Consider the following 27,491-nt stretch of genomic DNA (forward strand, 5'->3'; position numbering starts at 1 on the left):
GGGATTCAGGTCGGCCTTCCCAGACCTAACCTCTAGGCCTAGACACGCACACCCAGCATCCAATAGGGTTCCAGGTGACATAGGCTCCAGGCTCATCCCCAAGTCTCTAGGCTCCAGGCCAGTCCCAATGGCTCCAGGCATCAGGTCTACACCTGTAATCATAGGCTCCAGACCAAGACCCACATACCCAGTCTTTGAACCAGTTCCAGCACCAAGTTGACCCCAGGCATGAGGCCAGTGTCCATGGGTCCAGGCTCCAGAGGACCCCAGGGCCCAAGCCTGTTCTATCATATCTAAAGTCCAGACCCACCAAATAGACACCAGTGCCATGTTGGAACCCATAGACTGAGGCTCTTAGACCACCCTTGCAAACCAGGGTCCAGGCTAGGTCCTGTGGACTCAGGATTTTGGCTTATCCAAGTGGCCCTAAGAACCAAGTCCATTGCCAGGGCACGTTCAGGACCTGTGAAACCAGGCTTCAGGCTGGTACCCATGGACACAGGGTCCAAGCCTGCCTTGTGGACCCAATATGTAGGCCAATTCCCACAAACCCAATTAAAAAGTCCACTCCAGTGAATCCAGACTTCAGGACCCAGACACCAGGCCTTTATATCTGATTATCTATGTGCCAAAGCCAGTTTGCCTAAGGACTCCATCAGCAAGCCAGCCCTGAATCACACCAATGACTTGCTAAGAATTTCTAGACAAGTAGAAGACTGGCAAAGGTTTTTTTCACAAAACAACAGTCTGCAAAGAGTAGAATAAGTCCCTGTATCTTCAAATGTGCCAAGACCAGTATAAGGCAACATGACACATGACAAACCAAGGATACTAATACCACCAAAAGAATAGAATAATCTCCCAGTAGAAATGGAGATACACAATCTGCTAGATAAAAAATTCAAAATAATTGCTTCAAGAAAGCCCAACAAACATTAAGAAAATCCAGAGAAATAATTCAATGAAATCAGAAAAATAATAAATGACCAACATAAAACATTTAGTAAGAAATTAAAATTATTTTTTAAAAAACCAAATAGAAATTCTGGAGCTGAAAAATACAATGAACAAAATAGAAAAAGAAATAGAGAGCATCAACAGTAGAATTGATCAAAGAGAAGAAAGGATCTGAACTTGAAAACAGGTTATTTAAAAATATATACTCAGAAGGAAAAAAAGAATTAAAAACAGACATCTTGCAGGATTTAAAGGTCAGCATCAAAAGAACAAATTTTCAAGAAATAATAATTCATGAAGGATAAGCAAAAGATGAAAGGGTAGAAAGTTTATTTAAATAAATAATGACAGAAAAATTTTTAAATTTGGAGAAAGATATAAATGTCTAGATACAGGAAGGGCAAAAGTATCCAAACAGATTCAATCAAAACAAGACTACACCAAGAAATAATTTAAACAAACTGTAAAAATCAAGCATAAGGAGATAATCCTGAAGCCATAAAGAGCAAGGAAGCAAAGTAACATCTGAGGGAGTCACCATAAAGCCAACAGCAGATTGCTCAGCAAAGACCTCACAGGCCAAGAGAGAGTGGGAGACACATTCAAAGTGCTGAAGAAAAACAACTTTCAACCAAGAATACTGCACCCGGCGAAGAAATAAAAGAGAAAAAAAAACTTCCAGATAAACAAAAGCTGAGAGTTAATCACTACCAGACCTCTCTTACAAGAAATGCTAAAGGGTTTTTTAAGCTGAAGAAAAGGATGCTAAATAGTAACACAAAAAACATATGAAAGTATAAAACTCAGTGGTAAAAGTAGGCTGTCAAATTCAAAATACTCTATTACACTTATATCTTTACTATGAAGATTAAAATACAAAACCATAAAAGTAATTATAGCTATAATAACTTGTTAAGGACTGTGCAATATAAAAAGAAAGATCCTGTGACATCAAAAATGTTAAATGTGGGTAAGGTGGAGTAAAAGTCAGTTTTTTATGTATTCAATGTTAAAATGTTATCAGCTGTAAATACCCCGTTATAAGGTGTTTGTGATAAGACTCATAGTAACCACAGTGCAAAAATGTATAGTAGATACAAAAAAGATAAGAAGGAACCAATACATACCACTAGAAAAAAAAAACATGTATTTACAAATGAAGACAGCAATAGGGAAAGAAAAAAATGAATCTACGAAATAATCACAAAGCAATTAACAAAATATCAGTATCAATAGTAAGTTCTTACAAGTCAACAATTACCTTAAATGTAAGTGGATTAAGTTCTCTAATCAAAGCAAATAAAGTGGCTGAATGGATTAAAACACAAAGAAGACCCAACAATATGATGCCTGTAAAAGAGTCACTTGATTTGAAAGGATATACATACCCTGAAAGTGAAGGGATAGTAGAAGATATTCTATGCAAATTGAAACCAAAAGAGAGCAGAAGAAGCTACAACTATAGATACCCTAGATAAAATTGACTGACATTTTTAGGTCAAAAACTATAAAATAATACAGAAAATATCTTTATATAATGATAAAGCATTCAACTCACCAAGAGGATATAACAATTATAAATATATGTGCACCCAACATCGAAGCACCTAAATATATAAAGCAATCTGAAAAGAGAGACAACTACACTTTAGACCAAATTTATCTAAGAGCTATGTACAGAACACCCCATCCAGCAGCAGCAGAATACACATTATTTCCTCTGTACACAGAACATTCACCAAGATAGATCATATTTTAGGTCACAAAACAAGCCTTAACAAATTCAAGACGAATGAAATTATGACAAGTATGTTTTCTGGCCACAGTGGTATGAAGCTATAAATCTATAATAGAATAAATTTTGGAAAATTTACAAATTAGTGGAAATGAAACAATATGCCCTGAACAACAAATTGATCAAAGAATAAACTAAAAAGGAAATTAAAAAGCATCTTGAGACAAATAAAAATGGAAACACAACATACACAAAGAAGTTACGGGTTGTAATAAAAGCAGTTTTAAGAGGGAAGTTTATAGCAATAAATGTCTACAACAAAAAAGAAGAAAGTTCCCAAATATACAACTTAACATTACACCTCAGAGAACTAGTAAATGAAGAAAAATCTAAGCTTAAAGTCAGGAGAAGAAAGACAAAATAAAGATTACAGCAAAAATAGGTGAAATGAAGACTAGAAAATCAATACAAAAGATTAATATAACCTAGCTGTTTTTTTGAAAATATGAAACTGACGAACCTTTAGCTACACTAACTTAGAAACACAGACAAAAAACTCAAATAAATATAATCAGAAATAAAGAGAATACATGACAGCTAGCACCCCAATAATGTAAATTATCAAAAAATACTATTATGAACAGTTATACACCAACAAATTTGATAACCTAGAGGAAATGAATACATTTCTAGACACATACTATCTGTCATGTTTGAACCAAAAAGAAACAGAAGAGCTAAACAGGTCAATAACAAGTAAGGAGAGTGAATCAATAATAAAAATTGTTCCCTCAGAGGAGAACCCAGGACCTGATGGCTTAACTGCAAAATTTTACCAAACGTTTATAGAATAACTAATATTAATACTTCTCAGGCCCTTTTGAAATACTGATGAACTCATTTTATAAGATTGGCTTTACTGTGACATCTAGGACAAAGGAGGATACCACAAAAATAAAACTCAAATGGAATCCAACAGCCCATTAAATAGATTATTCAACATGATTGAGTGGGATTTATCCCAGGCATGCAAGCATAGGTTAACAAATGCAAATTTATAAATGTGATAAACCACATTAACAGAATGAAGCACAAAAATTGCACAGTAATATCAATAGGTGCCAAAAAAGCATTGAACAAAGTTCAACATTCTTTCATGACAAAAACTCTCAACAAATTAGGTATAGAAGAAGTTTATCTCAACACAATGAAGGTCTTATATGACAAACTCACAGCTATCACTGCATTCAATAATGAAAAGTAGAAAGCTTTTTCTATAGGCTCTGGAACACAACAAGGATTCTCAATCTTGCAACTTCAAGCATAGTACTTAAAAGTCCTAGTCAGAAAAATTAGGCATTAGAAAGAAATAAAAGACATCAAGATTGGAAAGGAAGAAATAAATTGTTTCTGTTTGCAGATATTATGATCTCATATATAAAAATCACTAAAAATGCTACCAAGAAACTGTCAGGATAACTAATAAGCAAATTCAGTGATTCTTCAAAATAGAAGATGAACATATAGACTTGGGGTGGAGCAAGATGGTGGAATAGAAGGCTCTATCAATTGTTCCCACCACAACGACACCAATTTAACCACGATCTACACACAAAAAAGCACCTTTACAAAAAACAAAAGTCAGATGAGCAATCACAGTACCTGGTTTTAACTTCCTATCACTGAAAGAAGCACTGAAGGGGTAGGAAAAACAGTCTTGACTCACAGATGCTACCCCTCCCCCACACCCTGGCAGCAGTGATGTGATGTGGAGAGCATTTCTGTGATACTGGCAGAGAGAGATTGCAGCAATTTTGAGCCATTAAACTCAGTGATGCTCTATTATAACAGAAAACAAACCAAAACAAACTCAGCAGACACCTACCCACAGAGGGAGCATTTAAACCAGCTTTAGACAGATGAAAATCACTGATCCCAGGAGTCTGAATTTCAGTTCCTGCAAGCCTGCCCAGTGCCAGCTAAGGAGCTCTGCAGCTATAAATAAACTTGAAAGGAAGTCTAGGCCACAAAGATGGCAACTTCTAGGTGAGTTCTAGTGTTGACATGGGCCCAGATACAGTGCACCAGTGGGGATGTGCAACCTACTGAGACAACGGGGTTGGCTAAGTGAGTGCTGGCATCACCCCTCCCCTAATCCCAGGCTGCACAGCTCACAACTCCAAAAGAGACACTTTCTCTCTACTTGAGAAGATAGGGAAGAGTGAGAAGGATTTTGTCTTAAATCTTCAATAGCAGCTCAGCCACAGAACGATAGGGCACCGGTCAGAATCATAAGACCTCCTATGCAGGCCCTAGCTCCTGGATGACATTTCTAGACATACCGCACTTCAGAAAGGAACCCGCTGCCTTGAGAAGAAGGTGCCATTCCTGGAATGATTCATTACATGCTATCTGAAGAGCCCTTGGGCCCTGAATAACCAGCAGTGATACCCAGGTAATATGTCAATGGCCTTGGGTGAGACTCTGAGGCTTGCTATCTTCAAGTGAGACTCAGTACACTCCTAGCTGTGGTGGCTACAGGAAGAGACTCCCTCCACTTGAGAAAAAATGAAAAAATAAAGGGAACTTTGTGTTGCCACCTTAGGTACCAGCCCTGCCACAGTGGGACAGAGCAACAAGCAGACTCTTGGGGTCCCCAATTCCAGGATTTGGCTCTTTGATGACATTTCTGGACCTGCCCTGCACCAAACTGGAGCCCACTGCCCTAAAGGGTAAGTCTCAGTCCAGGCAGCATTCACCACAAGGTGACAGAGCCCTTGGGCATTAAAGGAACATCAGCAGTAGTCTGGTAGTACTCCCTATGGGCCTGTGGTGGCAGTGGTCATGGGGTAAGCCTCCTCTGCCTTTGGAAAGGGGGAGAAGGAATAGGAAAGACTGAATGTTGTGGTTTGAATGCAAGCTCTGCTGCAGCTCAAGAGTCCAAGGAAGATGTCTGTGGTGATTTTTTCTAGTCCTTGGTTCCTGGAAGGCACCTCTGGACATGGCTGGGCCCTGGGGTACTTGCTACCCTGAATAGAAGGACACTGGCTTGGCTGGCTTCACCACCTGCTGATTGTACAGCCCAGGGCCCTGAGTGAGCATAAGCCATAGCCAGTGGCTAGGGCAGGCCTTGGGCAAGACCCCTTTCACTTGGTTGTCATTTCTGTCTTTCCTGCCGCTATATAAGATTTCCCTTTCACATTTTGGCATAATTGTGAGGCCTCCTCAGCCACATGGAACTGTGAGTTCGTTAAACCTCTTTTTCTTTATAAGTTACCCAGTCTCAGGTATATCTTTATCAGCAGTGTGAAAACAGATTAATACAATACTACTTCTAAGAATTCAATTTTGGATGTAATTGTACTATTTTTCCATTATAATGTAAGATTTATTATATTGGGCACTGTATCTGTTTTTATTTCATTGTATTTCCAATTCTTAGCACAGTATCTGGCAAAAAGTGGACACCAAATAAATATTTGTAGAATGAATTAATTAATGAGAAAATAACTGGGGCACCTAAAATCTGCAAGATATTTTATGTACATATTTATTTAACTTTCAAAATGATGTTACATGGCAGATGTTGTTTAATTTCCAAATATTTGTAGATTTTCCAAATTTCCTTCTCGTATTCATTTTCAATTTCATTCTGCTGTTTAATTTACATTTAATTAATTCTATTTTAGTCAAAGAATATGTATGGATTATTTAAGTTCTTTAAAACTTCTTGACACATTTTATGGTCTCTTGACAATATTTCATGTGCACTTGAGAACAGTATATTCTGTTATTATTGAGTAAATTGTTTAATAGATGTAAACTTGGTCTAGCTGTGGGACAGTGAGTGCTCTTCAAATCTTCCATATTCAGGCTCATCTACTGACTGGTTGTTCTCTTAATTATTGAGGATGGTGTATTGATGTCTGTAACTACTATTGAGGAATTGTCTATTTCTCCCTTTAATTCTGTCAATCTTTCCTTCAAGTTCTTTCAGGCTGTCTTGTTAGGTGAATGTTTTTATAATATTGAACTTTCCTGATGAACTGACACATTTATTATTATAAAATGTCTCTCTTTGTTTCTAATAACACCTCTTTATCTTAAAGTCTATTTTTTCTGATATTAGTAAAGCCACTCCAACTCTGTTGTGGTTACCGTTTACATGACAATTCTTTTCATTCTTTTAATTTTAATATACTTGTTTCTTAATTAGTTGTTTTTGCTTTGTATTATTGTATTTGTTCTTTAACTTATTTGTTTGATTCTAACATGTGTCTCATAGAAAACATATACTGGATTCAGTTTCTTTTTAATCAAGTTTGTCAGTCTCTGCATTTTCTTTGCAATGGTTACTCATTTTATATGTAATATAATTAGTGGGATGGCTAGATTTCTATTTCCACTCTTCTATTGGTTTTCTATATGTCATATCTTTTTTGTTCCTTTGTTCTTTATGATCTCCTTTTCTGTAACATAGACATTTTTTAGTGTATATTTTAATTGCTTTGTTGTTTTACTCTACTTTTTGAGTTGTCTTTTTAGTTATTTTCTTAGCATTTGTTAGGTTGTTCTGGAAATTACAAAACACATCTTAAAGCAATCTACTTATGATTAATACTAGCATAATTTTGATTGTATATAGACACTTGGCTCCAATACACTCACTTCTCTGCCTCTCTTTTCTGTTACTATTGTGATTCAAATACATTTTTATATGTTATAAACCCAACAATGTAATGTTATAAATATTACATGTGAATCTGTCTTTTAAATCAGTTAAGAGTAGACTATATATATTTATATAATATTTTTCATATTTATGGAGTTACCTTTATCTATACTTTATTTCTTCATGTCCTTTTGAGCTACTTCTTATTCTTGAGAAGAACTCACGTTAGTATATCTTGTAAGCCAATTCTGTCAGAAACTAACTTGCTCAGTCTTTATCTGGGAATATCTTTTATTTTAGTTGGCTGGCAATGATTTTCCATAATTTTGAATATGGTATTCCATCGCCTTATGTCACTCCATTTTTCCTGCTGAGAATTCAGCTGTAAATCTTACTGAAGTTCCCTTGTACACGATGGGTCATATCTCCCTTGCTTTATTCAAAAATTTACCTTTGTGTTTAGCTTTTGTTAACTTGAATGTGATTTGTCTAGCTGTGGACTTCTTTGAGTTTAACCTACTTGGATTAGGTTGAGCCTCATAGACACATATGTTAAAAAATTTTGTCAAATTTTTGAATCTTTTGGTCATTAATTCATCAAATATTTTTTTCTGTCCCTTTCTTTCTCTTCTCTTTTTCTGAGATTTTTCTTATGCATATACTGATATATTTAATGGTGTTCCACAGGCCTCTCAGGATCTGTTCATTTTTCTTTATTCATCATTTATTATGTTCTTCAGTTGGCATAATCTTGAATGACGTGTCTTCACATTCACTGAATTTTCTTCCCACTCAAATCTACAGTTGAGCACTTCTAGAACTTTCTAAAATATTTTCAGTAACTTTTCTTTTTAACCTGATATTTATTTTATGATTGATAACTTTTTATTAATATTCTCTATTTGTTGAGTCATTGGTTTTATAAGTACATTTAATTCTTTAAACATATTTCCTTTTGCTCTTGAAGATAATAGCTTACTTGCAGTCAGGGACAGCTTCTGCTTCTATTGATTGCTTTTTATCTCTTTAAATGGGCAACAGTTTGATTTTTCTCTGTCTCATAACTTTAGGTGAAGATTTGTTGTTGTTGTTGTTGTTTGTTTGTTTGTTTTTGAGATGGATTCTCTCTCTCTTGCCCAGGACAGAGTATAGTAAGATCTTGGCTCACTACAACCTCTGCCTCCCACGTTCAAGGGATTTTCCTGCCCCAGCCTCCTGAGTAGCTGGGATCACAGGTGCCACCACCATGCCTGGCTAATTTTTTGTATTTTTGGTAGAGGCGGGGTTTCACCATATTGGCCAGGCTGGTCTTGAACTCTTGACCTCAGGTGATCCACCCACCTCAGCCTCCCAAAGTTCTGGGATTACGGGCGTTAGCCACCGTGCCCTGCCAACTCACTATCTTAACTCAATTATTGTAGTCATTCTGGATTCTAGATATCCTCCCCAACTCAGACTCATTGTTTCTTTTGTTTGCTTGTTTGCTTTTTAGTAGCTGGCCTGGACTAGTTCTTTAGAAACTGTCCTTTCTACAGTGTGTAAACACTGAAGTTGCTACTTACATTTTTTTAAATTTATTAATTATCAATATTTTAAAATTCAATTTCTTAAGCAGAGCTTAATGACCACCCAGAGAATGGGCAAAACTTTTCTTTAAACATCATGAGCCAGTAAGGCTTCCACCATTGGCTGAGGAAATCTGTGTGGGTTGTGACACTCATTCAAAATTTAGGCAATTCACACGTCTACTTGGATTTTCTTTTTTTTTTTTTTTGTAAAGTGTCTTATGGTCCAGCAGGTATAAATAACTAACTGGAAGCTTCTCCATTCTTCCCTGAGTATACCTGCAGACTTGATCGTGTGTGTAGCCATGCATGTGAACTTAGCCTTCTAGATTACCAGAAACTTTTGAAATTCCTCTGTGACTATCTCATTCCCTAAATCCCTCTATTAAGTTTTTGCCTGGTCTCTTGCTTGTCCCAGCATCAGAGACTTAATCAACTGAGACATCAACTTTCTCTAATTACGTGCCACCAACTGCTACTCACTGGGTGTGGATACTCTCCATGGCACTTCTGAGCAGATGAGCCCTGATAGAGTTGTCGAGGTGCACATTAAAGCAACATGCATCCCATTGTTCTTACCAAGATTCAGTAGTTACTTTCCTATAAATGTTTTTCAATTTGTTTTATGCCTTTGGTTAGTTTTCAGAGTTCTGAAATGATTGGTATGGGGAATTGGGGGCTTTATATTGTTGCTCTTGGAGAAGAATTTGCTAAGGTACCTCTTTACCATTCCAGAAGTTACACCTTACTTGCACTGAATTTTAAACCATGAGTAACAAGTTTCCAGGTAGATATTAAGAGATAAACAATCCTAGATAGTGGGAAAAAGTGAATAGATACATGAAATTACACAGTGGGTTCAAGTAACTACAAATTATTTATTGAAAGCAGAGAATACTGGAAGATAAGGCTAAGCAAGTATATAAAGGTCTTGCATATATTGTTAAGGAAGTAAGATATCATTCTGTGGGTATTAAAGTGTGAATGAAGAATTTCAAGCAAGTGAATAAAGGTTAGATATATTTTGAAAAGTCATGCTGATATGGAATTCAGGTTTATTGAAAGATAAGACCAAAGAAAGAGAGAACAGTACAGAGACTTTTAATATTCTCATTGAGAAATAATGAAATTTAAACTAGGGCTAGGGCATGTGGAGGTCAATAAATATTGGAAATGTTTAAATATTTAGAGGATGGTATTGTTAAACCTATTCTCTAGAAGTGAAAGCTGAGCTTATGTAATAAAATAAATACAGGGTGCTAAGATGCATCTCAGGTTCTGGCAAGAGAAACTGACTGCATGGTACTAACATTCTCTCTCTTATACAAATCTCAATAAACATTTTAGGAAAAATCAAGTGAATATGGTAACTTTAAGATGGGTGCACAGTTTTCAATAAATATAAATATCTTCACTCAGTATACATTCATTTTTCTCATGAATATCCAATCTCTTCTGAATTTTTTTATATTTAATAAATTTGTTATTAACATTTCAAAAGGTGAAATATACTAATTTTAAACCTGAATATAATAAATCAGGCCAGTCAGGAATTAATTTGTTCATTCAGTCAGCCAACAAGTATTTGAATATACAGAAAATGTGGATGCATGATGAATATCTGTATCTGTATTCTGTCCTTGAATAGGTTATTCTAATATAAAACAGGTTAAGATATATGTCAGAACAGTTATTAAAACATTTTAAAATAATTATTTTATTGTATGAAAATAGGAGGGAAAAAGGATTAAGGAGATAAATGCCTAAGAATTCAGGCAAAAATATAATTATTTTTATATGTGAAAAATATGCTTAAGCATCCTACTGTGTATAATTTCAATAAATGATAAGTCTTAATAATATGATTTAGAAGATTTGGACATCTTAAAATCCAACTTTAAGGAATATATTCTCAGAAAATCTAATAAAGTAAACAACCATGCCTGAAATTTGAGTAACGCAAATTCCCACAAAATTGCAGGAAGCACACTTCCTACTAGCATAAATATAAGTAAATTATGAAAATCAGAGAACATCTTGTGGAAAATGAAAAAACAAATTATGCAAAATTTGAATGTATTTATTTTATAAGAACACGCATGCACTGATAAAGAAAAAAGTTTTTATATATTGCTTTGTTGTTTTTTGTCTGTATGAAAATTCATTGCTAGTGAACTATGCTTCATTTCTGGATTTTAAGCTTCTAGCAATTTTGATAACAATAAAAAGGGAGTTTTATTTTTACACACATAAAATAGCTTATGAATACAAAATTTAAAATTACAGTGTTGCCAGTTAAACTCCAGATAGGCCAATACTACCTTTCAACCAAAGAATAAAAACACAAGTTTTCTCTTTCCTAATTAATAATGCTAATTTCAAGAGTCATTTACATCCTGTATCTAAGTCACTAAAGATTTAGCCAATATCAGCAGTTAATGGTTAGTTTGCTCTTTAGGACGGTGAGGAAACTGAAAGCAAATGAATAGTTTCAAAAGCTGTATGCTAATTATGTTAACAAATTATTTGGAAGGATTGATACTGGTAAAAGCTGTGAATACATTTATAATGATCAAAATTAGTATCTAAGTTACAGTTGAACTTCTGTGTAGTGGGGAGAGCTATTGAATGGTTTTCATTAAATTTGTTGTAGACACACTACACTGTTTTGAATCTCCCTATTTCCAAAATATTGGCAATTGTTCCACAATATCGTAGGTATTTAAATAGACACTATTTCTTAAAGTCCATGGAAACAATAGGCCTATATTGACGAAGCATTATGCCTGCAAAAACAAATTCATCTAGCCTCTACCATTGTCAGACACTTCAAGAAAGGATTTATTTATTGTAAAACTTAATCCAGAATGTTGTAATCATGGAATAAATATAGTCTATTTACTTTTGAAATTTTAACAAAGGATATTTTAGTTCAAAAAACTAAAATATTAACAAGATATGAAAATAGCACTTAGCTTATAAAAATGGATTCATAAATAAAGCACAATGACATATAGACCAAAGTAAAATCCTTAGCCCATAAAAAGCAAACTGGCCAAACTTCACATTTCACTGGGTTTTGAAGAACATTTTGCCATTGCAGCTTTGTAAATAGTGTTATAAAGGAGGAAGGGAAATGCTTCAAATATCAATCCCACTTCCTGAGTCTTGGTTTGCAAATAAATCACAGGTAAGGCCCAAGTATGAACTTTCCATTTCTAATCTAAGTTTCACTGCTGACTGCTGACTTGCCATGTTTCTGAAATTGTCCCTTTACTAGTGCAGTTTGGTTCTATACATATTTTAAATAATAAAATGCACTAACTTTTCCCTTTTTCTTCTGATCTACTGTTTGCTGAAAGCTCCAGCCCCATCACACAGCTATTCAGGTTTTATTGAAAATTGCAAATCTCAAACTCCAAAAGTGAACATACTCTCCAATAACATATATTATGTTGGTCCCTTATTTCTTTCCCAATTTTTTTAAAGGAATATTGTCTATATACCCCAGGGTAACATCTGGTGTTTGAATGTTGAATGACTACAGCTTATGCTATGCATCACTCAAGGTAGTTTGGATCTCAGCTACCACTTACTACCTGTGTGAGCTTGGGTAAGCTATGTCTCATCTCTAAGGCTGAAAAGTGGAATTTTGTGAGAAGTAACCATATTATGTAAATTAACATTTTTATTGTAATACTTCTAAAAGTCATTTAAAATTATATCAAATTCAGTGGACGTATCGTCAAATAAATAAATTTTGTGTGTGTTCAAAGAATACAATAAAGAATTTTAGTTCAAAGAATACAATAAAGAATTTTAAGCAATAATGAAAAATAGCCCAGCACAGTGGCTCATTCTTGTAATTCTAGTTATTCAGGCAGCTAAGGCAATAGAATTGCTTGAGGCCAGGAGTTCAAGACCAGCTTGAGTACCATAGTGAGACTCCATCTGTATTTTTTAGAGCCTACTGAATATTTATATAATAATTTATTGTAATCCTAAAACTATTTTATTATGTATGAGGTGAAAGTGATATGATGGAGGAGTTCTTTCCAGAAGTAAATAAACAGGAGGAGGCAAAGCAAGATGGCCAACTACAAGCCTCCAGTGATCATCCACCCTGCAGGAACACCAAATTGAACAACTCTCCACACAAGAAAGAACCTTGATAAGAACCAAACATGAAGTAAGCAATCATATTATCTGGTTTTAACATCATAGCAAAGAATGAAGCACTGAAGAGAGTGTAGGAAAGATAGTCTTGAATGGATGACACAACCTGTCCCCTATTCCCCTGGAGGTGGCCATGTGGTACAGAAAGAGAATTTGTGTGTATGCAGGATAGATAGAGCACAGTGATTGCAGAACTTTGTGTTGGAACTCAGTGCTGCCCTGTCAAATGGAAAGCAACGTGAGAGAGAATTCAGCCAGTGCCCCCAGAGGTAGAATTTAGACTAGCCCCAGCCAGAAGGGAGTCACTCAACCCCATGGTCAGAACCTGAGTTCTAGTTAGCACCACCACTGCAGGGTAAAGTGTTCTAGGGTCATAAATAAACTTGAAAGGCAGAGTCTATGCCACAACAACTGCAATTCCTGAGCAAGTTTTTTTTGTCATGCTGGGCTTGAACCAGTGGATTTTTGAGTGCACATGACCTAGTGAGGTACCAGCTGGAGAAGCCTAGGGAGTGCTTGTGTCTCCCATGCCCCTTACCCCAGGCAGCACAGCTCACAGCTCAGAAGGAGAAGGGAAAAAAGAGAACTTTGTTTTGCAAGTAGGATACCAATTCAGCCATAGTGTAATAGGGCACCAGGCAGAGTCCTGGGGCCCCTGTTCCAGGCCCCAGTTCCCAGTTGACATTTCTAGACACACACTGGGCCAGAATGGAACATGCTGCCTTGAATGGAATAACCCAGTCATGGCAAGATTCATCACCTACTAACTAAGAGACCTTGGCCCATGAATAAGAATTAGTGGTACCCAGGAAGTTTTCACTGTGGGCCTTGGGTGAGACCCAGGTTGTGCTGGCTTTAAATGTTACCCACTCCATTCCCAGCTCTGGTGGACATGAGAAGATACTCCTGCTTTTAAAAGGAGACAAAAGAGTAAAGGTGACTTTGTCTTGCACCTTAGGTACCAGCTCGACCACAGAGGGGTAAAGCACCAAGCAGCCTCCCGGGGTCCCCAGTTCTAGGCATTAGCTTTTGAACAGCATTCCTGGACCTGCCGGGGGCCAGAGAGAAGCCTGTTGTCCTGGAGGGAGAGAGCCAGGCCTGGCAACATTCAACCCAGCTGGCTGAAGAGCCCTTGGGCCTTGAGTGAACATCGGCAATAGCCAAGCAGTAATTGCCACAGGTCTGGAGCAGTGGTGGCCACAAGAGAAGACTTCCTTTGCATTAGGAAAGGAGAGGGAAGAGTGGAAAGAACGTTGGTTTGCAGCTTGGGTAACAACTTGGCCACAGTAGAACAGAGCACCAAATACATTCCAGAGTTTTCTGACTTCAGCCCTGACTCCCAGAGGGCAATCATAGACCCACCTTTGGCTGAGGGGAAGCTCATTGCCCTGAAGCGTAGGATATAAGTCTCACTAGATTCACCACCTGCTGACTGGAGAGCCCTTGGGCTTTGAATAAACACCAGCAGAGACCAGGCAGCGGTTACCTTGAGCCTTGGGTAAGACCCGGCACTGTGCAGGCTTCAGGTCCGTCACACCCCTCTCAGCTGCAGGCAGCTCTCCATGAAGTGGGACATCCTGTTTATTTGGGGGAAAGTAAAAGAAAGGAACAAAAGTCTCTGCTTAGTAATCTAAGAAATTCTCCCAGATCTTACCCAAGATCACCAAGATAGTATCCTTATGAGCCTACAAGAGTCACAGAAATCCAGCTGACACAATGAAGAATGCATCACGGTTTCTCAACAGCAGAATTGATCAAGCAGAGGAAAAAAAAAATAGTGAACATGAAGACAGGCTATTTGAAAATAAACAGCCAAAGGAAACCAATAAAAAAAGTAGAAAAGGCCTTTGACAAAATTCAACAACCCTCCATGCTAAAAACTCTCAATAAATTAGGTATTGATGGGACATATCTCAAAATAATAAGAGCTATCTATGACAAATCCACAGCCGATATCATACTGAATGGGCAAAAACTGGAAGCATTCCCTTTGAAAACTGGCACAAGACAGGGATGCCCTCTCTCACCACTCCTATTCAACATAGTGTTAGAAGTTCTGGCCAGGGCAATTAGGCAGGAGAAGGAAATAATGGGTATTCAATTAGGAAAAGAGGAAGTCAAATTGTCCCTGTTTGCAGACGACATGATGGTATATCTAGAAAACCGCATTGTCTCAGCCCAAAATCTCCTTAAGCTGATAAGCAACTTCAGCAAAGTCTCAAGATACAAAATCAATGTACAAAAATCACAAGCATTCTTATACACCAACAACAGACAAACAGAGAGCCAAATCATGAGTGAACTCCCATTCACAATTGCTTCAAAGAGAATAAAATACCTAGGAATCCAACTTACAAGGGACATGAAGGACCTCTTCAAGGAGAACTACAAACCACTGCTCAAGGAAATAAAAGAGGATACAAACAAATGGAAGAACATTCCATGCTCATGGGTAGGAAGAATCAATATCATGAAAATGGCCATACTGCCCAAGGTAATTTACAGATTCAATGCCATCCCCATCAAGGTACCAATGACTTTCTTCACAGAATTGGAAAAAACTACTTTAAAGTTCATATGGAACCAAAAAAGAGCCCGCATCGCCAAGTCAATCTTAAGCCAAAAGAACAAAGCTGGAGGCATCACACTACCTGACTACAAACCATACTACAAGGCTACAGTAACAAAAACAGCATGGTACTGGTACCAAAACAGAGATAATAGATCAATGGAACAGAACAGAGCCCTCAGAAATAATGCCACATATCTACAACTATCTGATCTTTGACAAACCTGACAAAAACAAGCAATGGGGAAAGGATTCCCTATTTAATAAATGGTGATGGGAAAACCGGCTAGCCATATGTAGAAAGCTGAAACTGGATCCCTTCCTTACACCTTATACAAAAATCAATTCAAGATGGATTAAAGACTTAAATGTTAGACCTAAAACCATAAAAACCCTAGAAGAAAACCTAGGCATTACCATTCAGGACATAGGCATGGGCAAGGACTTCATGTCTAAAACACCAAAAGCAATGGCAACAAAAGCCAAAATTGACAAATGGGATCTAATTAAACTAAAGAGCTTCTGCACAGCAAAAGAAACTACCATCAGAGTGAACAGGCAACCTACAAAATGGGAGAAAATTTTTGCAACCTACTCATTTGACAAAGGGCTAATATCCAGAATCTACAATGAACTCAAACAAATTTACAAGAAAAAAAACAAACAACCCCATCAAAAAGTGGGCGAAGGACATGAACAGACACTTCTCAAAAGAAGACACTTATGCAGCCAAAAAACACATGAAAAAATGCTCACCATCACTGGCCATCAGAGAAATGCAAATCAAAACCACAATGAGATACCATCTCACACCAGTTAGAATGGCAATCATTAAAAAATCAGGAAACAACAGGTGCTGGAGAGGATGTGGAGAAATAGGAACACTTTTACACTGTTGGTGGGACTGTAAACTAGTTCAACCATTGTGGAAGTTGGTGTGGCGATTCCTCAGGGATCTAGAACTAGAAATTCCATTTAACCCAGCCATCCCATTACTGGGTATATACCCAAAGGACTGTAAATCATGCTGCTATAAAGACACATGCACACGTATGTTTATTGCGGCATTATTCACAATAGCAAAGACTTAGAACCAACCCAAATGTTCAACAATGATAGACTGGATTAAGAAAATGTGGCACATATACACCATGGAATACTATGCAGCCATAAAAAATGATGAGTTCATGTCCTTTGTAGGGACATGGATGAAATTGGAAATCATCATTCTCAGTAAACTATCGCAAGAACAAAAAACCAAACACCGCATATTCTCACTCACAGGTGGGAAGTGAACAATGAGAACACATGGACACAGGAAGGGGAACATCACACTCTGGGGACTGTTGTGGGGTGGGGGGAGGGGGGAGGGGTAGCATTGGGCGATATACCTAAAGTATAATAATAATAAATAAAAATAAAATAAAATAAAAGCATATACAAAAAAATGAAGCAGCCTACAAGATCTAGAAAATAGTCTCAAAAGGGCAAATTTATACATTATTGGCCTTAAAGAGGAGGGCGTGAGAGAGATCTGGGGAAAGTTTGTTCAGAGGGAATACAACAGAAAATGTTCCAAACCTGGAGAAAGATATCAATATTCGAGTACAGGAGGGTTATAGAACACAAAGCAGATTTAACCAAAGAAGATTTCCTCAAGGCATTTAATAATTAAACTCGCAAGTGTCAAGGATAAAAGAAGCAAGAGAGAAGAAATAAATAACATACAAAGGAGCTCCAATATGTCTTGCACCAGACTCCAGTGGAAAATTTACAGGCTAAGAGAGAGTGACATGACATATTTAACGTGTTGAGGGAAATAAGTTTTTATCCTGGAATAGTATATCCAGTGAAAATATCCTTCAAACATGAAGGAGAAATAAAAATTTTACCAGACAAACAAAAGTTGAGGGATTTCAACAACAAACCAGTCCTTCATGAAATTCTAAAGGGAGTTCTTCAGTCTGAAAGAAAAGGATGTTAACAAGCAATAAGAAATAATCTAAAGGTACAAAACTCACTAGTAATAGTAAGTACACAGATAAACATAGACTATTATAACATTGTAACTGTGGTGTGAAAACTACTCATATCTTGAGTAGAAATACTAAAAGATGAACCTTTCAAAAATAATAACTGCAACAATTTTTAAAGACATAGGCATATAAGGAGATATAAATAGAAACAACAAAAAGTTTAGAAGTGAGAGCTGCAAAGTGTAGAGATTTTATTAGTTCTCTTTCCTTATTTGTTAATTTGTTTGATTTTTCAATCAGTGTTATCGTCAGCTTAAAATAATTGGTTATAAGATGTTACAGGCAAGCCCCATTGTAAACTCAAATCAAAAAACTTATAATGGATACACAAAAAAATTTAAAAGAAAGAAATTAAAACATACCACTAGAGAAAAGTACCTTCACAAAAAGGAGGACAGGAAAAAATGAAGGAAGGAAGAAAAGATTACAAAACAACCAGAAAACTGATAACAAAATGGGAAAATGGCAAAAGTAAGTCTTTACTTATCCATTATAACATTGAATATAAATGGACTAAACACTCCAAACAAAAGATATAGAGTGGCTGAATGAATAAAAAACAAGACCTAATGATCTATCACCTATAAGAAACACACTTCACCTATAAAAACACATAGATTGAGAATAAAGAAATGGAAAAAGATATTTCATGCCAATGCAAACTAAAAATTAGCAGAAGTAGATATACTTATATCAGACAAAATAGCTTTCAAGGCAAAAACATATAAAAAGAAACAAGGAAGGTAATTAAATAATGATAAAGGGGTCAACTCAGCAAGAGGATATAACAATTATAAGTATATATGCACCCAACACTAGAGCACACAGATATATAAAACAAATATTACTAGAGCTAAAGAGAGAGATAGACCCTAATATACTAATAGCTTGAGACTTCAACCCCTTACTTTCAGCATTAGGCATCATCCAAACAGAAAAACAGCCAAGAAACATCAGACTTAATCTGTACTACAAACCAAATGAACCTAACAGATATTTACAGAACATTTCATCCCATAGCTGTAGAATATACATTCTTCTCATCAGAACATGGGTCATTATCAAGGGTAGACTGTATGTTAGCTACAAAAAAGTCTCAAGAAATTTTTAAAAATGAAATTATATCAAGTATCTTGTCTAACTGAAAGGAAATACAATTAGAAAGCAATAAGAAGAGACACTTTGGAAAATATACAAACACAGGGAAATTAAACAATATGCTACCAATTGACAAGTGAGTCAATGAAGCAATTAAGAATAAAGTTTAAAAATTTTTGAAACAAATGACTATAGAAACACAACATACCAAATCCTACAGAATACAGTGAAAGCAGTGCTAAGAGGAAAGTTTATAACAATAAGCACCTATATCAACAAAGTAGAAAAACTTCAAATAAACAACCTAATGATGCATCTGAAAGAATTAGAAATGCAAGAGAAAATCAAACACAAAATAAGCAGAAGATCAGAACAGAAGTAAACAAAATTGAAACAAAGAAATTAAAAAATCAGAAGTTGGTTTTTTGAAAAGATAAACAAAACCAAGAAAGTTGTAACAAGACTATAGAAAAAGAGAGAAGACTGAAATAAATAAACCTACAATGGATACACAAAAAATGAAAAAGAAAGAAATTAAAACATATCAGCAGAAAAACTACCTTCACAAAAAAGAAGACAGGAAAGAAAGAAGGAAGGAAGAAAAGATTATGAAACAACCAGAAAACTAATAACAAAATGGCAAAAGTAAGTCTTGCCTTCTTCATAATAACATTTCATGTAAATGGACTAAACTATTCAGTCAAAAGAAATAAAAAACGAGATATTACAACCAGTACCACAGAAATTCAAAGGATCACTAGTGGTTAGTAAAAGCATCTATATGTCAATAAACCGGAAAACCTGGAAGTAGATAAATTTCTAAACACATAAAACCTGCCAAGAAGGAACCATAAAGAAATCCAAAATCTGAATAGAACAATAACAAATAAAGAGCTTGAAAAAGTTACAAAAAGTCTACTGGCAAAGAAAAGTCAGGTATCCAATCGCTTCATTGCTGAATTTTACCAAACATTTAAAGAAGAAATAATACCAATTCTACTTAAATTATCCTGAAAAATAGAGTAGGAGGGAATAATTCCAAACTCATTCTATGAAGCAAGTATTACACTGATAACAAACCCACACCAAGACACATAATAAAAAGAAAACTACAGGCCAATGACCTTAAAAAATATTGATGCAAAAAATATTAACAAACCAAATTCAGTAACACATTTAAGAAGTTCATTCAGCTTGATCAAGTGGCATTTACCTCTGGGGTGCAAGGATGCTTCATCATATGTAAATCAATCATGTGACATATCATATCAACAGAATGAAGGATAAAAACATATGATTATTTCATTTGATACAGAAAATGCCCTTGATAATATTCAATATCCCTTCAAGATAAAAACCCTAAAAAAATCTGGGTGTTTAAGAAACATACCTCAACACAATGAAAGCCATATATGACAGATAAAGAGCTAGTATCATACTAAATAGGGGAAAACTAAAGGTCTTTCCTCTAAGATCAGGAACACAACAAGGCTGTCCATTTTCATTGTTATAAAACAATGCTGGAACTCCTACCCGAGAAAGAAATAATGGGCATCCAAGTTGGTAAGGAAGAAGTCAAATTACCCATATTTGAAGATGACGTGATCTTTTACTTGGAAAAACCTAAAGACTCCACCAAAAAAAATTATTAGAACTGAAAAAAAAATTCAGTAAAGTTGAAGGATACAAAATCAACATACAAGTCAGTAGTATTTCTACATTCCAACAGCAAACAATCTGAAATAAAATTGGGAAAGTAATCCAATTTATATTAGGTAAAAATAATGTTAGATACCTCAGAATAAGCTGAACCAAAGAAGTAAAACAGCTCTACAATGAAAACTTTAAAATATTTATAAAAGAAATAGAAGAGGACATAAAAAATGGAAAGATATTTTATGTTCATGGATTGGAAGAATCAATATTGTCAAAATGTTCATACTATCCAAAGGAATCTACAGATTCAATGCAATCCCTATCCAAAAGCAATGACATTCTTCACAGAAATAGAAAAAATGATCCTAAAATGTATATGGAACAACAAAAGATCCAGAATAGCCTAAGCCATCCTGAGCAAATATAACAAAACTGGAGGAATCACATTACCTGACTGCAAAATACACTACAGAGCCATAGTAACTTGAAAAAAAATTTTTAATGGTACTGGCATAAAAACACTTAGAACAATGAAACCAAATAGCACCCAGAGACAAAACCACACACCTACAGAAAATTCATTTTCAACAAAAGTACTGAGAACATACAATAAGGAAATGACACTCTTTTCAATAAATGGTCCTGGGAAAATTGGGTATCTATATGTAGATGAGTGAAACTAGACCTCTGTGTCTTGCTAAATACAAAAATAAAATCAAAATTGAGTAAAGACCTAAATCTAAAACTTCAGCCTATGCAACTACCACAAGAAAACATCAGGAAACTCTCCAGGGCATTGGTGTGGGCAAAGATTTCTTGAGTAATATACCTGCCAGGCACAGGCGAACAAAGCAAGAATGGACAAATGGTAACAAATCAAGTTAAAAAGCTTCTGCACACAGCAAAGGAAACAATCAACAACAAAGTGAAGCGACAACCCATAGAATGGGAGAAAATATTTGCAAAGTATTCATCTGACGAAGGATAAATAACCAGAATACACGAGGAGGTCAAACAACTCATTAGGAAGAAATACAATAATCCAATTTAAAAATGGCCAAAATATTTGAATAGACATTTCTCAAAAGAAGATAAACAAATGGCAAACAGGTGTATAAAAAGGTGCTCTACACCACTGATCATCAGAGAAATGCAAATCAAAACTACAAAGAGATATCACTTTACCCAGTAAAAATGGCTTCTATCTAAAAGACAGGCAATAGTGAATGCTGTCAAGGATGTGAGGAAAAGCGAACCCTCATTCACTATTGGTAAGAATGTAAATTAGTACAATCACTAAAGAAAACAGTTTGGAGGTTCCTCAAAAAACTAAACATAGAGCTACCATATGATCCAGCAATTCCATTACTGGGTTTTTATAAAAGCAAATGAAATCAGTATGTTGAAGTGATATCTGCACCCTCATGTTTATTGTAGCACTATTCACAATAGCCAAGGTTTGGAATCAACCTAAGTATCCATCAATAGACTAATAGATAAAGAAAATGTGGTACATATACATAATGGGGTACTAATCAGACATAAAAAAGAATGAGATCCTGTCATTTGCAACAGCGTGGATTGAACTGGGGTTGTCGAAGGAAATAAGTCAGGCACAGAAGGGGAAACTTCACATGTTCTCACTCATTTATGGGATCTAAAAATTAAAACAGTTGAATTCATGAAGATACAGTAGAATGATGGTTACCAGAGACTGAGAAGGGTAGTGGGTGGTGGGGAAATAGAGATGGCTAATCATTAGAAAAATATAGTTAGAATGAGTAAGATCGTGTTTTTGATAACACAACAGAGTGGCTAGTCAATAATTTATTGCACATTTTAAAGTAACTAAAAGATTATTATTGAAATGTTTATAACACAAAGAAATGATAAATGCTTGAGATGGTGCATACCCCATTTACCTAGAAGTGATCATTAAGTATTTTTTGCCTGTATCAAAATATCTCATACACCCCACAAATATATTCACCCACTATGTACCCCAAAAATTAATTATTAAAAGAAATAAATGAACAACTACAGAGCCTTCAGGTGAATACATTGAATTCAATGAATTCAATGGTTATTTAAATTTAATCTTTTTAATCACTCAGAATCATTGTTGAATAAAATTAAATTTAAAAACAATTGTCTAAATCTTACCATGTTTTACTCTTCATTTGTCCACATCTCATTGATAAATCCGATCAAAAGTGCCTATAATTAGAAGATTTCTTGAAAGTATTCATGTAAAAAAAAAAGAAAAAGCTTACAATTGAAGAAAAGGAACAGTGGAAAAAAAGGAAAAGAGTCATAACTCAATCCCTTTGTTCTAAGCAGGCAGTCACCGCACAGGGTCAACACAGATTGAGCAGGCATTCAGGCACCTAAGACTCAGAACACGTGTATCACTACCTGTCACTCATTTCTTGCTGAGCCTGATAGTTTTTATTTAATTCATTTAACAATTATTTATTTTAGACTTACTATGTGGCAAGTGTTTTATATAATGGTGATACAGTGCTGACCTCAAAATATCTAGCAGCAAGCGATGCAAATGAGAATTCTGATGCCAATATTATTTTTGTTTGTTTGTTTTAGTGAGCTCTCTCTCTCTTTTTTCTTTGTAGAAATTTTTGGCATGTTCTCTTATCCTTGACATTCAAGTAGTTTATTACAGTACATTTAATTGTAAGGGGTGTATACGTGTGTGTGGGGGGTGTGTGTGTATTGTTTATTTTTCCTGCTAGTTCTTCAGTGAATCCTTTCAAGTTATGGAAATTTGTCTTTTATGATTTTATTGATTATTCCTCATCTCCATTTTTGTTTCCTATTATCATAATCTCTATTAGCTGGATAACATCCCTCCTGCATTGATCTTCTATATCTAGTATCAGCAATTTTTTTCGTTAAGGATGAGAAAGTAAATATTTTAGGCTTGAGGAGGTGTTGTGTAAAGTTTCTAGCTCTTCTCTTCCTCTGTCTCCCTTTCACTCCCTCTCCTCCTCCTTCACTTCATTTTTCTCTTTCTCCTCTTCCTTCTCTTCTTCTTCTGGCAATTCTCTAAAAATGGAAGAAAAAATTTAGTTTAAGCCTTAAAAAATGAAGCAGAGGTCATAATTTTCTGACTCCTCCTCTTTATCTTAGTTTTTGTTACATTTTTCATTAGTTAATTTTGTTGAAATATTCTAAATACTTTTTTCTTTTGTCGTCAATATAGCTAATTAGGCACAAATTTGGGCAAATCATTTAATTTCTCTATGTATCAGTTGTCCCACCTGTAACTGAAGGTAATAATGGTTGTAAAAGTTAAATGAAATACTCTATATAATCCTCAACGTGGCATGGCACATTCTTAGGGAATATTATTTTTTATTTTCATGAATGCAATATATCCTCTCAAGCTCTCTAAGGATACTAAAAATAATTTTTAAACTTATTTTTTATCTCTAAATTAACTTTGATTCTTCTACAATTAATTACTGTATGTTTTAATATGAGAACTTCTCTTTATGTTGCTGAACTACCCTAAATATCTGGTAAGTTTGGTTGTTAATTTATTTTTGAGTGAAGATCAAAGCAGATTGACATGAGTAGATTTCATTGACTTTCTGGATTAACTTGCATTTTTCTTTCATTAGCAAGCTCCTCGCCTGAATGATGTGGCTGATTGCCAGATCTCTGCATCTATGCTAGTCAAGTTAGCTAGTAGTGTTTATTTTGTATGTGTGAGTGGGGAGAGTGAAAATTTTAGCAGAGATCAGATTTGTAATACCAGTCCTCACTCTTGGAGCATTAAACCATCCCAAGTGGATGTTTAATTTCTTGGAAAATATTTTCCTGACTTCCTCCAGAAGGCAACTTCACTGTACCTGGATGATATGGTGAAAAGGGGGAAGCCTTATTCATGCTACTCTTCAACAGATACTGTTTCAATCAAATGCTCCACCCTAGATCTTGACTCTGTACCTGCATAATCAGAGCCCGGAAGCTTCCTGATATTTTATTCTTAGGAAGATTTACAACTTGTTTGCCACTTCTTTTCTGTGTATGTTCTGCGCCCCAGTCAGGCTTAGGCATCCATATAATTTCATTGCCTTGCATATTCTAGCAATTTATGAAAATCAAAGGTGTACTGTTTGTCATCTCCCACCTTTATCTCAGTTCACCAGTGCTAGTCCTTTTATAAATATTTTATTATGCATGCTTTTTTACTCTCTAAAGAGCTTTGTGGAGATAAAAGAGTTAAATATATAGATTCAGTCCAACAGCCTATATTAGATTTAAAATAATAATTTATAATGCTTAAATTTTCACCTCTTATGTGAAGCAATAAGGCCACCATGTAACATCAATCCAAAATTATGTTGACAGAAAATCTTTGAGACTGGTGAATGAAAAACATAGTTCATTACATGGTAAGTTTTCTGTTTGTATGGATCTCTTCAAATAAATGATTCTGCTCAAATTAGTAAATAATTGTTTTGGTATAAGTGTTAGTTCTTAGCTTCATTCTATTGATCATCTCATTTCTTGGCACAGCAGAGTAGTTAACAGTTTATACTTTGGAGTCATACAGACCTGGTTTCAAATCTTTCCTCTGCTATTTACTAACTTTGTGAACTAGAAAAATATTATTTAACTTTTTAAGACATATTTTTGGTCACCTGTATACAGTTCATTTATTTATTTATTTCACAGATATCTATTAAATGCTTATGACTTTACTAGATTTCTATGAAGATTTATAAAAGAATAAAAGTCAAGTTGGTACTTAGCTCTTGATAAACATTTCCTGTTACTGTTATTGTTTTCAACTATCTTTATTTCAAAACAAAAAATAACGGAACATGAGACAATTTTGTGCTGTCAATCATTCTTCACTGTGTGGTGCATTGCTGCTGAAAAGCAAACTATTAATGTTTAAAATAATTTCAGTTCTGGCATTCATATTGGTCAGAAAACATATGGATATTACAGCAATATCAGCTAAGAATAAATGCGGACACCATGCAGGAAAATTGTGCATGAACTCTTCCATGTCCTTTAAAAATCCTTTCAGGGCAAATATTTAAATTGAATCCTTAAAAATGCATGAAATGATTTAATCCCCAAAAAATCTTCTATTGTGTCTCTCAAGGCCACTTTCCTGAATTAATACACAACAGCCACGCATAGCTTTCCATATTAACCAAAAAGGAAGAGCAGGATTATGCAATTGGGCTTTGTGTTTTTATCTTGGGACTCCGTGTTCTGTGAGCTGGGACTCCGTGTTCTGTGAGCTGGAACTCCAGGTTCATCTGCCTTATGGCCTCAGGCTGCCTTTTTCCTGCTGGTCTCCTGACTGACTTGCTGCATGCGCACCTTCACAGAGGGGGCTCTGATCCTTCTTTTCCAGATGAATACTATCAATATTCACTTGGCAATAAGGAATAAAGTTATATTTCCAATGCAAACAAAAACATTTGCCTGAAGAGCTGCAGAAAACAGAATTTTTTTTAGTAATACTGGCCTACCTTTTATAATGCAGTTGCTCACTGTGGTGCTCTCTGCAATTAAATCCTTTAATTTTAATTTTAATTTATTTTATTTTATCTTTCCATAACTTGTTGGAGTACAGGTGATATTTGATTATATGAGTAAGTTCTTTAGTGGAGATTTGTGACAGCCTGGTGCACCCATCACCTGAACAGTATACACTGCACCATATTTGCTGTCTTTTATCCCTCACTCCCCTCCCACTCTTCCCCCCAAGTCCCCAAATGACCTCTCACATTCCAAAATTTACTGACTAAGAGAGGGAACCCTATGGCCCTTTGCCCACCAGTACTTCAGGAATTCCCTCTTTAAATGCCCACAAGGTAGCATGACACAGAGATCAGCCCCACCAAAATTACCTGGTATGTTACTAGGACTGCCAAAACAAAGTACCACAGACTGCAGCTTAAACAACAGAAATTTATTTCCTCCTAGTTCTGGAGGTTCGAAGACTCAGATCAGGATGTCAGCAAGATTGACCTCCTGTAGCTTTAATTACTTCTCTGAAGGGCCTATCCTCAAATAGAGTTACATTCTGAATATAAATGTCAGAACTATGAAAAATTTTTAAACATTTACAGTTTGCTTTTCTGCAGCAATACACCACATAGTGAAGAAAGACTGACAGCACAAAATTGTCTCATGTTCAATTATGTTTTGGTTCTAAAATAGACAGTTGAAAGCAATAACAATAATAGGAAATGTTTATCAAGGGGTAAGTACCAACTAATCATTGACTTTCATTCTTTTATTAATCTTCATAGAAATCTAGTAAAGTCATAGGCATTTAATAGATATTTGTGAAATAAATAAATAAATAACTTGTATACAGGTGACCAAAAATATGTCTTAAAAAGTTAAATAATCTTTTTTCAGATTCACAAAGTTAGTAAATGGCAGAGGAAAGGTTTGTACTCAGGTCTGTATGACTCCAAATTATAAACTGTTTACTATTCTGTTGTCCTATGAAATAAGATGGTCAAAGAATGAAGCCAAGAATTAACACCTATATTGAAAAAATTATTCACTAAGTTGAGCAGAATCATTTATTCTGAAATATCCATACAAACAGAATACTATGTAACGAAGACATGAATTTGAAGTGTGAGGGGACACAGTTCAACCTGTAACGTCTAGTAACTGGTTCCACAAGGTTAAAAGTGTGCTCCTCATGTAACAGTGAACTGTGTGCAATATTCTTTCTCAAAAACTGTCTAAGACAGGCCTCCCAGATAGCAGCTGATTCTCTAGCATCGCTCTCTGTTTACCCGTAGTGACAAACTACCACAATGTAAAAGGTAAGTCTTGGCCAGTGACTGTGGCTTTAGGCCACATAACTGTTTTGCATGCATAGATGGTATGTGGGGAAACTGGTTTCCCAAGGAAGTCATAGAATGCACCAATGCTCTACAGTTTAGAAGTGTTTCATTATGCAAATATTAATTTTAAAAAATCTTCTGCAAGATAACTCTGTAGCCTGGATGGGTCC

This window comes from Pongo abelii, chromosome 9 (genome assembly GCF_028885655.2).
Source record: "Pongo abelii isolate AG06213 chromosome 9, NHGRI_mPonAbe1-v2.0_pri, whole genome shotgun sequence".
Lineage (NCBI taxonomy): Eukaryota > Metazoa > Chordata > Mammalia > Primates > Hominidae > Pongo > Pongo abelii.